Below are 13,092 nucleotides of genomic sequence, written 5' to 3' on the forward strand. Positions count from 1 at the left end.
TATCCGCAGCCAATCTCCTTATGAAAAGAACAAAACAAAATATCTTGTTATTTACAACATTTATTTCAGTGTGAAAATATAGTATCTTTTCCCCCACTTATGACGAGGAAGTTAAAGTGAGCAAGCCTGAAAAGTTTCGGTCTCTACGTATCCTCGTCATTATAAATCAAAGCTATTTATCAGTGAATGGAGAGCATAACAAAGATACTGTGACATGACATCGTATGAACATATTATTATTTATATCTCACATCTACATTCACCTATACTCTGTAATCCACATTACGCTGTGTGAAGGAAGGTATCTTGTGTTCCACTGTCACTTCCCCTGTTTCTTTTCGAGACGCGAATGGTTCGCAGAAAGAACTAATTCTGGGAATCTCCGTGCGAGCTCAATCTCTAATTTTATCTTCACTGCCTTTTCGCGAGATGCGCCAGGAGCAATCAATACATTGGTTGACTCTTCGAGAAACGTACGCTCTTGGAACTTCAACAGTAAACCTCACCATGATGGAGAACACCTCTCCTGCGGCGTCTGACAATGGAGATGGCTCAGAATTTATGCTACGCTTTGGCGCCTCTTAAATGAACCTGTAACGAAACGTGCTGCTCTTCTTTGGATCTTCTCTATTTTCTCTATCAAGCCTTTCTGCTACGGATCCAATACTGACGAGCAATATTCAAATACCGGTCGAACGAAGGTTTTGTAAGCTAACTCGTTTGTTGACGGACTACATTTCCTGACGATTCTCCCAATGAACCTGAGTCTGGCATCTGCTTATCTGCCATTGGTTTTATGTGGTCATTCCACTTTAAATGGTTCCTAATGCATACTCCTAGATATTTTATCTATGTCGCTGTTTCTAGCGCCTATTTTGCAATCGTATATCATACGAAAATGGGTCCTTATTCCCATTTCTGAGAAATACTTTACTTTTATTTATGTTCAGCGTCAGTTGCCAATCCCTGCATCGAGCGGTGATTCTCTGCAGGTCTTCCTGCATTTCGCTACAATATTATAGTGTTGCGACATCTCTGTATACAAAGAAAACGTACTGAAACTCCTAGGATTATCAGTGGTAGGTTATGCTAACTAATGGTAATGTGTTGGATTTTCGCTCGAGGGTAACCGGTTTGTATCATGACAGCGGAATAAATTTTCTACGGCAGAATTAGCAAGGAGTGATAGAAGAAATTCTAAGAGTTGAAAGTACCGTCGGCAAAGAGATTACAAGAAACAGAGCTATAACATGGACTGAACGAGTTTAGGGAAGGAAAAGTGACAAGGTCTTGTATAAAGAATCATACAAGCATTTGCCTGCAAGCGACTTAGACGACCCTCTCTAAGGAACGAGATGTGAGAGCGTGTAGTTGCTTGTCATACGAAAGTCTAGTGTTATGATCCTTATCTCGCCGCGCTGCGTTGTGAACTGAGAGCACGAGACACTGTTGATGCTGATGATATATCAGAAGGCTTTCTTCGTGAGCATCATGGTATATTATTACCGCTCTCGAAGAAACGTAATGTGTTTCTCTCCTGAAAGGCTTTCATGTCGACGAATTTTCTAAGGGAATAAATACTAAATATTTCAGCCTGTAACTTCCGGAATTTGAGATGTTGGTAACAAACATTCTACCTGACATGTTTTACTTCAACGCTGGCGGAACCAACACTGATGGAATACATTCCAGAAATATCCTAAACGAAAGAAAATGAACAGCTTAGGGCGAAAATACTTGTGTGCGCAGCGCCCATAATATCGCAGGACGTGGAACTTTCTTTTGTGATTCTCGACACAGGGTGGACGCCGACCTTGTAAACAGCGTTTTTGGAGACGCAAATGCCCCGCAATTTCCAAGGCAGATGGCTTCGCTTATTCTTTGTCATTCCGCAGGAATCCCTTGAGCCGCTCCCGTGGAGCTCCAATATATTCCGGACGATGAAATCGTGAATCGATATTCGATTCTGACTATGATTCCATCTGGCCCGTCCTTTCGCGTGCTGGTAAAGCGGCGGCATCGTTGCTTGCCCAGCGCAAACAAGGAGGGACGGCTTCTTTCGCAGCCTCTTCTACCGCCAGCAGGCGCGCTATCCGCTGAAGCACGGTGTTACCTCCAATTTCCTAACACGTTTACTTCAACTTACTCGCACAACGGCTCATTTCAGACCAAACTACGTCACTGATTATAACTGTAATGACATGGTCACCACTGTTAAATTACTTCTTTAGCATCTGCATTTCAAGGCATTTTATACAACATTCTTCACTTTGACCATTTACACTCAACATTTTCAGTCTTAGATACGAATGTTTCATGTTGACTGTTCAGGTAAAATCTGTTTCTTGTCGCACTAATCCCTAAGCAGAAAACTCATCCTGTTTTTCTTAACATTCCTATTCGTCCGTAGCAAATGACACTGCAACACCCTTACGATCAGAGTCAGCTATCCTTCAGGCACAATAACCGCTTTTGACGCAGTGTGCTGAAAAAGGTAGCTCTTGTTAGAGACGGTGCACAAGGTCTAATTACGAAAGGATGGGGAAGGTAATCGGTGGTGCCATTTTCGAAGGAACCATCCTGGTGTTTGTCTAGAGCAATTTAGGTTTGGCTCAAATGGCTCTGAGCACTATGGGACTCAACTGCTGAGGTCATTAGTCCCCTAGAACTTAGAACTAGTTAAACCTAACTAACCTAAGGACATCACACACATCCATGCCCGAGGCAGGATTCGAACCTGCGACCGTAGCGTTCTCGCAGTTCCAGACTGCAGCGCCAGAACCGCGCGGCCACTTCGGCCGGCGAGCAATTTAGGGAAATCACGGAAAACGTAAATGTGTACGGCCAGATGGGGAGTTGAACCGTGTGTTTCCCAATGAGAGGCCAGTGTGCTAACTCCTGTGCTTTCTCGCTCGATGCAGTGGTTTAGACTTATCTCAAAAGTGCCCTCTGTTGAGTGGAGATGAGTGTGTGTGTTTGTAGTGTAACGCAGTGCTTCTCTAACTGTTGCGTGTGGCCCAAGGTTATCAGTCTTGTTTTACAATAATATGTATCTTGTAGCTAGCAGCAGAATCCAAAAATGCCAACTAATACCAAGAGGTTGTTAAGAGTGTAGTCTTCCTGCTCACGGTAACAAACAAAAATACGTATAGAGACAGTAATTTTGTACGGTGTGTTTAATTGCAGTTGACTTTGGCGAATTCAGCCGTGAGCTAAATAAGGCTGGTAGCTCCCTTCAAGGGCAGAGGGGTAAGTAGCGGGTCCATTGTGGAGTTAGAGGATGTGAGGGGGAGGGGGAAGGTCTTATTGTTTCTCTTCCAGTACTGACTGCACGACTTGTAGGGATCAACTGTTATGGATAAATGTTGACACGGAAGCACCATGGCTTCATGAATGCGCAGTACAGAGACGGCCACCTTCAAGTGCGGTACTAATTTGTAAGAACGAATGTAAAGTTAAATTAACGCTACTGTAATACAGCGCAATGAGTAGACGAAAAAGACGTTCAAAACTTTAAGTAAACATTTGCGATCGTGTCTCATATTGTATAATGCGTTTAAATATAAGGGACAGTCAAATGAAAGTGAGACAGATGAAAAAAGTATTGTAAGTAAACTGCTTATTAACAAAAATAACCAACATAACTGTTAGAATATTTATCCTTCTGTTAGACAAGACGGCCAGTGTCTTTGTGGAAAACTGTCTACTACGGAACTGTCTGCTACGGAATGATGATAGTAGCCAGGAGTGCACATCTTCGTCCGCAGAAAATGGACAGCCACGAATGACTTCCTTCAGGACTACAAAAATACGGAAATCGTGTGGGGAGAGAGACTGTGTGGAGGATGTGTAAGGGCTTTACAGCGAAACTTCTGCAGGTTAGTCGAACCAACCTTGGAAACATGTGAGAGGTCACTTTGTTTGTAGGTTGTTTCGAAACCCCGGAAGAAATTTCGCTTGGAAACCCTTAATATCCTTCATACACTCCCGACTCTCCCCAAGCGATTGCAGTTTTTTGGAGTCCTGAAGAACGACATTAGTGGCCTGTGCAAAAAGTGGTTCTGTAGGCAACCACAAGCATTTTTCCACGAAGGCAGTGGCCGTCTTGTCTCACGGTCGGATGAATGTATTAATAGTTATGGTGATTACCTTTGAAACAATAGACACTTTGCTTTCTTTTTCTATCTGTCTCGTTTTCATTTGACTACTCCTCATACAATTACTGTTATTAAGCAGTTAATCTTCAGCTCACACAGCCAGCACAATAACACTTCGCCAGGCAATTTAAGTGACACAACTTTGGGGATCGCTGAGGGTGACAACTGTCTGAAACAGAGAACAATTTTTTTGAATATTGCCGACTTTGGCAATGGGACGGCGCCCTACTTATCGTGCCCTTAGTATAGCAAGTCTGAAGAGAGGCTATAATTAGTAATAAGATCGGTACAAATGCTGCCCAAGGCGCCGTTCCACAATGTCAGCACTGGCTCTGGAACAAAAAAGTTTGACGGCCACTGGTGGAGTTTTATGTTTGTATGGTATGATTACGGGAGACGGGACAGAGTGACACGCCTGTAGCCTACTAATTTCCAACAGCGCCAAGCGGACCGCCACCTCACCATCCGACGGCCGTGTCACTGTCAACAGAGTCAGATGCCGGCAATCCATGAGTGCCTGCGGAGAGGTCTGGAAACGAACTCACGCTAGTGGAGCAAATTCTGCTGAACAGAAACGGTACGCCACCTCCTTTACTCACCAACTCAGCCAAATGCTGGTGAAAATTTCTCTCATTATCTGCAAAGGAATCGGCTACATACGAGTAGGCCACAGCTCAGGAGTGCTTTAGCGACCTCGGTTGCAAAGGCGGGTTGTTGTTGTTGTGGTCTTCAGTCATGAGACTGGTTTGATGCAGCTCTCCATGCTACTCTGTCCTGTACAAGCGTCTTCATCTCCCAGTACCTACTGCAATCTACATCCTTTTGAATCTGCTTATTGTATTCATCTCTTGGTTTCCCTCTACGACTTTTACCCTCCACGCTGCCCTGCAATACTAAATTGGTGATCCCCTGATGTCTCAGAACATGTCCTACCAACCGATCCCTTCTTCAAGTCAAGTTGTGCCACAAAATCCTCTTCTCCTCAATTCTATTCAGTACCTCCTCGTTAGCTATGTGATCTACCCATCTAATCTTCAGCATTCTTCTATAGCACCACATTTCGAAAGCTTCTATTCTCTTCTTGTCCAAACTATTTATCGTCCATGTTTCACTTCCATACATGGCTACATTCCATACAAATACTTTCAGAAACGACTTCCTTACACTTAGATCTATACTCGATGTTAACAAATTTCTCATCTTCAGAATCGCTTTTCTTGCCATTGCCAGTCTACATTTTATATCCTCTCTACTTCGACCATCATCAGTTATTGTGCTCCCCAAATAATAAAACTCCTTTGCTACTTTAAGTGTCTCATTTCCTAATCTAATTCCCTCAGCATCATCAGACTTAATTCGACTACATTTTGCTTTTGTTGATGTTTATCTTATATCCTCCTTCCAAGACGCTGTCCATTCCATTCAACTGCTCTTCCAGTTCCTTTGCTATCTCTGACAGAATTACAATGTCATCGGCGAACCTCAAAGTTTTTATTTCTTCTCCATGGAATTTAATACCTACTCCTAATTTTTCTTTTGTTTCCTTTCCAAAGGCGGATAACTATTCGATAAAACCACAAGCCTCCAGAACAGGTCAGAAAACCACAGAGGAATTATTTCGAAACGAACTAAGTATTGTGTGTGTGTGTGTGTGTGTGTGTGTGTGTGTGTGTGTGTTTGGTGAAGAGAAGGGGGACTGCGTAGATTAATTTCCTCTTCGCGTCTTATTTTATTTAACTTATGATCTAAAGTACATTCAGCAGTAACTACATACTTTTGAAATCTGAACCTAAGGGAATCGTTGCTTTGGAGGAGTAGTTTCAATTTGACATCAGGCCATCTCAGTATTAAACTGCGTGTACATTTGCAAGATATAAACCATCTTATAAATACAAAGTATGCGCAACATACACCCTTGCCACTCGCGGACTAATCACTTACCGAAGTGGCTACCCAGACATGAGTCAAAGCTCCAATCTGCCGGTACTTCGATCCTACTTTTCAATCTCCGCAAAAGCATTTTTTTATAGCAAACGTCCCCATTGTCTCTTAGGCCACGTGTCATTTTTTTTCTGTTTTTGGTAGAACCACTTAGTTTGGTACACAGAACTTCTACAAAATCATCAACTGCAGCCGTGTGGCTGTGTTTGTCACACCTGAAACAGAGCTACTCACTTTGAGAGGTTTAACTCTGTAAGCGCAGAGAGAAAAGCTTTAAAAAAAGCATGTTGATTTTAATTCGTTTATTTAGTTAAACGACACAAAATGCAAATCCAATGAAATTAATGCGTAAAAGCTTTTACTGGGAGGAATGAGCCAGAAGATTTATTAGCAAATTTTTCAAAAATTTCGCTTAAATTTAGTTAGGTTCAACTTTATCTCTCCTCGGTCAGTGATTTTCAGTCTGTTTACTTTCTGTATGAACATTGGCAATCGCGCTGAAACCCCTTTCAACGAGGAACAACTATTAAAAACTTTCTAGCGGTGGTTTATAATATAGGATAACTAACAGGTGTGCCTCTGAAGCCAGAACTGCTGACATCCTTTTCTAAACTGTACTTTAAGTTCTTCGTCAGCGCTTATTCCGACCAGTTCTTCTTGTAATACGACATCGGTTTCTTCAACATATCTGTATGGGTTGATTTAATTGGGTATTCCCATAACTATAATATCCTCAAACCTAGTTTCAAAGTCTGGATGAAGGGCAGTTAGATGTTGATCGTAGGTTAAAATGTCATCATCCTGGAAGATTGTCTGGGTCAAATTGAGAAACTCAAAAAATTCGTGCCGATCAATGTTTTGATTAATTTAATACTAGCAGGAAAATCTAGAGTGATGGGTTTCGTTTACCTCAAATTTACACGGTCGCCTTGTAACTGCAGTATTAACCTCTCTACAATTAGTAAACAGATCTGTTAAATGAGCAATGTCTGGATTTCATTTGATTAATTTTTCTTTTATCAATGGATCTTTAGCACCCAAAAACTCTTAAGACCGTCTAAAAATTAGTGAGAAAAACAGAAGCCTTTAGACAGCCAGTGTACTTCAGTGTGAAGGAATAACTGATTAAACTTCTCATTTTCTTCGTGCAGCCGCGCGGGTAGCCCCGCTGTCTGAGGAAAATTGCCCGGTTCGCGCGGCTCCGCCCGTCTGAGGTTCGAGTCCTCCCTCATGCATGGGTGTGTTGTGTGTGTGTGTGTGTGTGTGTGTGTGTGTTGTCTTTATCGTGAGTTAGTTTAAGCTATATTAAGTAGTGTGTAATCATTGGGACAAATGACCTCAGCAGTTTAGTCTCATAGGAACGTACCAAATAGTAGTAATAATATAATAATAATAACAATGCTTCGCATAACAGCGTAAATAGCCTAGAATTCAACGCGTTGCTCCCAATTTTATTTACTACTTTAATGACAGTTTGTGTAGAACAGTTATTAAACCTGTTCAGTGGCTGGAAAGATTAACTATTTCTCGATTGTATGCCGGTTTCCAGATTTTGCTATAAGTCGCAGATTGTTCTAAGAAGCCCGCAAATCATCACATCTTCTTGTGAAAAATGTTGTATTACGGCCTTAGCTTGCTGGTAAAATATTTTATTTATTCAACCAGTTTCAGCCGACAAACCATCATCAGGTTCATAAAAGTACACCACCGTAAACTCCCGTTTACATCTAACGCACACCCAGTTTTGTTTTTCGCTGACATGGACTCCTTGCAGGTTGGAGTCTACCCCCGGAGGTCGATATAAACCACTTTCGGAATCACTGCTTTATTGCTCTCTGTTTCTGGCCTAGCACCCGTGGTATAAAGTCTTGCGTTGGAAGAGGCAGCTTGTATAATATTTCCGGTCGGGACATATCTTTCAGTCTATCACGACGTTTCATAGCTGCAATCACCCCGCTGCAGAGCAGAAGATCCTTTCTGGCATTCGTTCAACTTCTTGGGAAACATCTGCGATGATTTGTTTTTAGTTACTGATGCTCAGCTGAGTCAGCGCTTGGCATACTGGGAACATAACGTTAAACGCTGACAAGTAAAACAAGAATCGGTTTCATGATCACTTCTACACGTACGTGCACCAGCCGACACCCGCCACACGTCAATTAGCCATTGCATTCAGCGATGAGGCATGAGAAGGACAGTTCCCTTTATCTTCCGCACATGATAATATCTCGTATCCGGAAGAAAAGCAGTAAAATCCTAAAATTTTTGTAGTGGAACGTTTTCTGAAATTTAATTTTGATGTTGAATGCCATCCTTTTAGAGTCTATCTAGACCTTTCTTATCGTCTCTAATTGCACTAACACTGAGCAACTAAGTCAGTCATAACCAGCCCAGTATTTGCCAAGGCTGAAGGCATTATGCTGATTTCGATTGGAACACATTAGAAAACAACAGAAGTGTTAAATGACAATGATAACTCTTAATGTTTGATCTAAATCCGCAGACTTAGTGCTCAATGTTCTTTAACAACGACAGTTTCGTGATACTCTAACAAGAGAAGAACTTGAAATCACTGTGGTCATTGCAATCGTGCTAATAATGATCTGCTACTTTGAAATGTCCCTCCTTCCTGTTCTGTTTATCCGTTTGTGTCAAAAACTAAAGAGATAAGATAACGAATTACTATAGTCAGTAATACTGTTATTCTTTCTTAAATATAAATTGTTAAGTAGCTTGTAAAAACACAAAACTGCAACCAGACATTTTTTGAACCGGTAACTTTTTAAAATTACTCTTTTATTCATAAGCTAGGTTTTGAAACTTTTCAGGCTCATCTTCAGGTGGTGCACATGGAAATTATATGACTATTTCGTGGCATGATGCTGGGCAACGCCCTGCGACACTAAGTGTGGCTTTTCTAAGTGGTATCCACATGGGAGCTTTCACTGCGACTTTCATTTGGTTACAGATCACTCACTACACACTGGATATAAATATATATGCCGATTGTCTATTAACCATATGGTAATTACAATGGAAGCTGCAAGGTTGTACCACTTATAAAAGCCGCCTATGCTGCCGCAAGCCAGTAACCAATGTTACGCTTCGAAATATCATGTGAATCAGTTGGAGAAAAGCCTTACTAGGTTCGAAAACTAATTTAGAGAATAAAAGAACAAGCGACTGGTTCAGTTTTCGTATTTACATTGAATAAACAGTCACCGGTTCTAAAACATCCATAACGAATAAGCTTAATCAGTTAAATACCTTTTTTGTTGAGCTAATTCCTCACAATGGAGACTGTTGTTATCGAGTGGCAAGGAACGACTGAAGTGCACGCGAATCCTCGGTACAGCTCTCGTACAGTCAGACCACGATCTGCCGGTTGCGCTCAGCACTATCGCTCAACGGATGTGGTCAGGAGCGTGGTCCACGGTCAGGAGAATCTGACGTCATGCGACGAACGCGCAGAGGCGGACAAGCGGCACGCCGGACCTGCAGGTAGTTCGGCCCGAAGGTTGTAGGGGCGCTGCAGTCGGTCGCAAGGTGAAGACCACGGCCGCTCACCAAGGACAGACAATGACCCTCCGTCTGGAAGGCTAGTCTGCCGGCAAAGATGCTCAGCTGGCACACCCGGGCGAAACCTATCATTCTCTGCGAAGTTTTACTCTATCTCTCCCACTCACGACGCACGTTTCCCAACGCAATTCAGCGTAGAACAACTAGTGCTATCGAGTTTTATTCTCATAAATAACAATTTCGTCAATTGTAATTACTCCTTGTACTGCAGCTACGTCAGTGAATCCCCGCGTCTAAAAACAATAATAGGCAGAAACATTTTCCACCGATTCATCAACGTGACGCGCAAAGAAAAATTCAGTGCACTGCATAAGATACTCTAAGTTCGGTATCAGTGGAAAACCTGAGTTATGTGTGAGGGGAAAAAATTCATTTGCTTCCTTTCACAAGTTACCATCACTGTCATCACACTATTTTAACGCTTAATAAGGGAAGAGAATTAGAGCCATCTGTTTTCTTAACGAAGAACTTAAGTAAATATTATAGAAAAAAGACGTAAGTAAACAGTTCAGAAATATTTATTCCGTTACCAAAAAGCTTTGTATTTAAATTTCTTAAAATTGTTGTTATTTTACTCGTAACTTACACAAGCTAACTGTAGCTAAGAAATGTCTGCCGAGTCTCTGTCTAAAGGTTTCCTCTTTTATTTTGCGAAAAGGCTTTTACATGATTTACCGCATTGTATCAGTTATTTCTATCTTGTGCCGGTACCTCCGCCTCTGAAACCTGCTACAGTGTAGCAACTACACCCACAATCCCCTTTAATTTGCGTTGCATATAAGGTTCTTTGTAGCTATAGTATTTTATTTCTCTATAGTTCTCTAAAGCTGCTTCCCCACCAAATCAACAGTTCTTCGACGAAAAGAAGCTTTTGAAATGTATTGGTATGGGAGAATGCTAAAGAGCGATCTAGTAACTAATGAAGAGGTACTGGATCGCACTGGGGAGGAAAGAGGTTCAGTTATAGAAGTTTGATGGGACATATCGTAAGGTATTGCGAACTAGTCGAATTGCCTGTGGAGTGAAGCGATTGAGTAAAAGTTGTTGAGGCAAGCCAAGGCTTGACGACAATGAACAGGTTCAAATGGTTGTAACAATAATTATACAGAGATGTTGAGGCTTTCGCATGAAGATCAGACTGGAAAGTTGCATCAAACCAGTCTTCTGCGTGAAGATTACAGCGACATCTTAGCACATTTATAGTAACTTGTTCCTCTTCTCAGAAGAGTATTACGGAACAATTCTCGTTCGCACACTGTAATATTTACTCATTGTCTCCCGTTTATTTATTTTTCGGTTTTCTGCGTCAGACTGTTTTCAGTGGAGTTCGAAACATACTGTTCCAGAAACAATGTTCTCAATTCTATCTCAAGTTTTGAAACCTTTACATTGCTTTGGTGGACAAAAGTTATTCGTTTATGAGATTTCTTTGTGTCTCTATCGATTCGCTCAACTTGCGTTATTACTTCTCTAAGGGATCGAAGTTCTTTATCCCATTCCCTCGCGTGTATCATAGTTTCGCATCTGGTTGTTATTAATGGTTCTCTCGTTTCACACAAGGCCTGTTTACTCTAGGTAGTAGTGAAACAGCTATATGGTCCTGAATTGTAATTTGCGTTGCATGTTTTGATAACTAAGGTGATTTTTTGTGTCACAATTACGGGTCTCAAGGGTTTCGAAAAGCATTCGACAATTACATTAACAATTCCATGGCGGTGTCATTGACTCCGACGTCACAGCTGTCTCGTACAGAAACTGGACATTGTGGCTTTCGCCAATAGTTGGGACCCAGCTGTAATAGCTGTCAGTTAGCTCTCAAACATCGACGTGGAGCATTGTAAGAGGCCCGCCGAAGGCTACACCATCAAACTTGTTTGTCAAATTTTCTCTTTTCTGTCAAACAAACCTGTATAAGTACCAAAGGAATTTGTCAATTACGTTCACCAGTGAAGCAGACGCTGTTTGTCTTGCGAAGCATTGAGGCACTAGTGAGAATGGATATCAATGCAGACAAAGTATTCCTTACATTGGCTTTAGCACCATGTATAAAGAAGAAGAAGAAAAATAGACGGTGGTCCAGAAAATGTTTGAAACAGAGAGAAATATACCCCTGAAAATCTCCTAAATGAAATATTATAATCACAACCAGATCATTATATCAACTTCGTCTGAATGGACTGTCAAAATTATGCACAGAGTATCAGTTTTCTTTTCATCTCTCTCTGCGTAATATGTGGATAGGAATTTTGGTAATTGCCAGTGCCATTTTGTCTTTATCGGTGATAGTAGTTTCCATAATCGTGGAAACTCACAATACTGTGAAATAAATTGTAATAAAATTTTCTTTCGCTAAACACTGCGCCGAGAAATATCAACACAAAGTCTATTTTCTTGTCAAATCTGTCGTCAATGAAAATTTCATCTCAAACACGACTAACATGCTCTATGTTTGACGGACGTAGCAAAGTTTGACAAATCGTTTGATTGTATAGGGGAACCTAATGAGACAGCTACAGTGCCATCAACTGATCTTGCACTTACTGCCTGAACTAGTTCCTTCCTCACCGACAGATAAAGCTGTAACCGTTCCACAGCTGCCGCTCACCGTTGTACAAACAGATCTACTGGCTGGTACAAATAGAAAACGGTGTCACGTGCTTGTTAAACATCTTGTGAATAGATGAAGCGGCCGTCTCACTTAGTATGAATGTAAATGCCCATAAATTTCAACAGCACTTGGCTTCTATGTTAAATACTGAGTCAGCCGAAGCGCATCTTCTCTGTAAATAAAATATAACTGTTGCTACAGTAATTCCTTTGATAACTAAACGAATCGTATTACTTTATGTGAATTTCTGTGAAAACGGTATTGCAGTACTGGCTGTATTTTTATATTTTTTGATTTTTAGTTTATTCGTTCCCTTTCTCGCTCTCGTACCGATGTTTTTGGCCTACTCCCTTGCAAATAAATATACCTGGACAGCGAATCAACTATGGCAGCAGCACGGGAACTATGCTGCGTGTGCTTCAAAAAGACACGTATATACAGTTGACTTATGTGGATTGTTAATTAACATTAATTATCAATTTGGACGTTAATTAATTTCTTGGAATAGCCTGGTTAAGCTACTGCGTAATTAATTTTAATTGCACACGAGGACCTGCCACCGTGGCAGCAGTCACTACATCGAGGAAATGCAGTGACGCTCATTCCAGAGGCCATCAGTTCGAATCCTGGTGCACGCGGAGCACAATTTCTGGTACCCAGTCTGCGCCAGTTTTCTTCGTTAGACTCTTCGTAGTGCAACATTGTGTGCTGATTATTTTCATTATCCTGGAACCTAAGCTCGATGGCACCTTTGCGGCAGTAAATACACTTGTACTTACGTCACATTCATGAGGGGTGCCATTGCAA

At 41.4% G+C, this 13,092-nt stretch overlaps 1 protein-coding gene across 3 annotated transcripts in view; it reads right to left on the reverse strand.

The window, feature by feature from the left end:
• Positions 1 to 13,092, reverse strand: part of LOC126248676 (superoxide dismutase [Cu-Zn]-like) — a 345,741-nt gene that overhangs the window by 69,933 nt on the left and 262,716 nt on the right. Inside the window, exon 1 of one of the 3 annotated variants that reach the window (XM_049949934.1) lies at positions 9,366 to 9,531. The exons of the other annotated variants lie outside the window; for them this stretch is intronic. The gene's annotated coding sequence lies outside the window, so the exon portion shown is untranslated. Of the gene's footprint in view, positions 1 to 9,365; positions 9,532 to 13,092 lie in introns of those variants that run through there. 3 annotated transcript variants of the gene reach the window in all.

This window comes from Schistocerca nitens, chromosome 1 (genome assembly GCF_023898315.1).
Source record: "Schistocerca nitens isolate TAMUIC-IGC-003100 chromosome 1, iqSchNite1.1, whole genome shotgun sequence".
NCBI lineage: Eukaryota > Metazoa > Arthropoda > Insecta > Orthoptera > Acrididae > Schistocerca > Schistocerca nitens.